This window comes from Limulus polyphemus, unplaced genomic scaffold, assembly GCF_000517525.1.
Source record: "Limulus polyphemus unplaced genomic scaffold, Limulus_polyphemus-2.1.2 Scaffold762, whole genome shotgun sequence".
Classification (NCBI taxonomy): Eukaryota; Metazoa; Arthropoda; class Merostomata; order Xiphosura; family Limulidae; genus Limulus; species Limulus polyphemus.
In genome coordinates this window covers 329,502-332,897 of record NW_013666372.1, presented here as the reverse complement: position 1 = coordinate 332,897, position 3,396 = coordinate 329,502, and the positions used below count along the sequence as shown (strand labels likewise).

The 3,396-nt window shown below is 33.4% G+C and overlaps 1 protein-coding gene across 6 annotated transcripts in view; it reads left to right on the top strand.

Annotated features, from left to right (window-relative positions):
* The window catches only part of LOC106460389 (phosphoribosylformylglycinamidine synthase-like), a 122,173-nt gene that overhangs the window by 13,817 nt on the left and 104,960 nt on the right, over positions 1-3,396 (top strand). For 2 of the 6 annotated variants that reach the window (XR_002610757.1, XM_013920079.2), the window contains exon 1: positions 1,552-1,663. The exons of 1 other annotated variant lie outside the window; for it this stretch is intronic. The gene's annotated coding sequence lies outside the window, so the exon portion shown is untranslated. Of the gene's footprint in view, positions 1-1,551; positions 1,664-1,794; positions 1,850-2,371; positions 2,384-3,396 lie in introns of those variants that run through there. 3 more of the 6 variants (XM_022387096.1, XM_022387094.1, XM_022387095.1) reach the window with 3 other exon arrangements.

The following is a 3,396-nucleotide window of genomic DNA, read 5'->3' as shown; positions in this document are numbered from 1 at the left end:
TTGTTCAGTTGTTCTACCTCGTTCTGGACCGTGATAACGCCAAAGCCTGTTGGCATGCACCACCCTTGGCTTACCTCGCCGACCACATTTTATTCGGAAAGTCACGTCTGAGAGACAATCCACAATGTCATATGGGCCTTCCCATGGAGCAGACAACTTAGGAGACTTCCCTTTGGTCTTCCTGGGATTATACAACCACACCTTGTCTCCTGGTAAAAGCCGACCTCAGTAGATCTCTTATCATAACATAGCTTCATGGAATCAGCAGACGTTTTTAAGTTCGAATGCATTTGATGATGAATATCATCCATCCTTTCAGATAACACTTTCACGAACTTTGGCACATTTTCGGACAACTCTTTATAAGGTGGGCGTCCTGTTATCAAGTCCACTGGCAACCGAATTTCCCAACCAAACATCAGCTTAGCTGGAGTGTATCCAGTGGCTTCATGCTTTGCTGTTTTATAGGCCATCAACAGTGGAGGGAGTAAGATATCCCAGTCATCTTGGCAGCTATTACAAAACTTTGTCAATTCCTGTCCCAGTGTCCAATTGTACTTTTCTACCATCCCATCAGACTGTGGGTGAAGTGGCGTTATTCTGGTGTTTCGTATACCAAACAACTGGCAGCATTCATGGAACACAGCTAATTCAAAGTTACAGCCTTGATCTGAATGCAGTTCGTATGGCATACCAAACCTGAAGAAGAAATCACCAATAGTCAAAGCTACAGTTGTAGCTTCCTGATTTGGTATTGCATATGCCTCAGGCCACTTGGTGAAATAGTCCATCACCACACAAATGTACCTGTTTCCAGCACGATTTTGGAGCAAAGGACGAGCAATGTCAATGGCTACTCTTTTTATTGGTGCACCAACTTGATATAACTTCATTGGAGTACCAGGAGACAAGGTGTGATTGTATAATCCCAGGAAGACCAATCTATTGGTTAAATGTAAGTGGCTATTGTTTGGGATGAACAATACTAAGGAAGGGGCAGTGTTATGACGGCGGAAGTCACGTGATGCTGGGAGCATGCGCGCTGGAGTTTGTTGAAAAATCATGAATGTACCCGGCAACTCTAGTCTGACCGAGATGCCCTCTTTTTTAATATATAAGCCTGGCAAAGAAAGCCAGCAGCAGATAGCTAATTGGATCAAGCGAACAGTAGGCACCATCTGTAAAGTGTGTGAATCACTGTGATTTATAGCATGTGTTATAAAGGTTGTTAAGTTTAAAGTGACTGTGGAAATTCTGTGTATTACAAAAAGTTGTATCGAGAAAGAATAAACTAGTTTTAATCAAGAAAGGACTTATATCGCTGAAGTTTCTCGGAAAGAATTTCTACTGGAAATTAACAAACAAGCAGATACGCAGCAACAACTCTATGACTATGAGTATAATTTGCTAATACATGGTATGTCCAACTTACAAATTCATAATGCAGCCACAAATTGATTTTACTGATGAGAAACAGTGAAATTTTAAAAGCATCTTTAAAAGGACTGTAGATTTTAACCTCTCACTATTATTTCTGTATACGTTTTTTTGCTCCTATCTCAATACCAGAAGATTCTGTAAGCGCTACACACGTACATCACGTGTGGCTGTCTACTCCTGATACGATATGTTTGAGTTCACATTGGGAAAGGGGGTGAGTAAGGTAAGAAAAAGACATGTATATAAAGCGTATTATAATGCTTACTTCATTGTAATTTGGAACGTAACAGGTGATAAATTATTTCAGAATTTAAAGATAAAATAAATGTCATGAAGTGAAGAACTTCATTGGAGTCAAAAAGGGATTGTTGTGCTAAGAATATTGATAACGAGGAGTTTAATTGTTCAGGTTTTTGTTTTTATTGTTTTATAAATCATACATGAAGTTGAACTTTCAGGAGTTGTAAGAATAAAGTAATTAATGCAATGACTTCATGTAGTTATATGTTATATGAAAACAAACTTTAATACATGAACCTAGCATATTGTTAAATTTGTTTGTCTCATAAAGTTTTATGGTAGAAGATAAGTTTTATTTTATGCATTTGTCTTATTATAAAGTATTTTGTTTGTGAATAATGTGATAAGTTAGTAATACACATATATAATAAAATATATATAGTTATAGAATAGTAAGGGTCAAAGTTCATCAGTGTTTTAAATTCTATACTTGCACAAGGCCTAATAGTAATACATTGAAAGGAAACTTGCTTAAAATCTGTAATAAAGTTTTATAAGTATGTGTAAGTGAAAGATTTACTTTCCAATTTCACATACGTATGTTACTGTATAATTTTAAGAACTCAAAGAACTTGGGAATGAAAACAAAGAAAAATATGTTATAATATCTAACTTAAACCACACCATAATACTAACACTGACAGTAAGTCTGAAGTATGAATGGCTTTATTAACTTAAAGTATTTTCCTTGTGTATTGACCTGGTGTGAGTTTTACTGATCAGTACTATTTGTCATTAGTAATTGTTTTTGTTACTTTTTTTATATTAATGGACAAGATAGAGTTTATAATTAATATGGAATAGTGCTTTGGCAAAGTTCTACTCCAGACAATGAAAATCTCTGCCCCTTGTAGAATTTTGTTATTAATTAATTCCATTCTGAGAGAAAAGGTAATGAAAAATTTATAAATATATATATATATATTTGTCTAATAATAACTTCACCATATTCACAATCAATATTCTACCATTACCAGCAGTTATACACTTATACTTGTACAATGGTAGATTATTTAAATTTGAGGATAAACCTAGACATTTGTATTTTCACTATTGCATAAAAGGATTTTTATTTCAGTTGTTACAAAAGTATTAGGAGATTTGATAGATAAAAAGTTTTGAAAAGTAATTTTGTATTTTTGTGTATGATTGTTAGTAATAATAACTCGCACATATTAGAAATGCACTTTAAAAACTTGGTTTAACATTTATTATGGAGATTAATTATTTTCATCTCAGAATTGTTATCTCGTGGAATAGTTTACTTGAAAGTAGTGATTATTTGTATTATTTTAAGACTTTAGTTATGTTTTTGGACCATTACAAGTAAAATAAAAATGATAGCAATTTGCAATATATGATGTATAGAAATGTAGAAATTCTAAACTTTTCTGTAGAATGATTTAAATTGAAAGGGATGAAGCAGATTTATAATACCTTTCTTCACTGTTATAATAAAACTACAATGGTAGAGTGAAAGAAGCATAAAAGAAGGTTAAAGGTATAATAATAAAAATTCTAGGTCTTGAACCCATGACCTTTTATACACGTGACCAGCATTCTACCAACTGAAATAATTAATTCAGTTGTACCAAATAATCAGCAAAAGAACATGCATGAATCCAACGAATTGTATTTAAAAAAAAAAAGAGAATT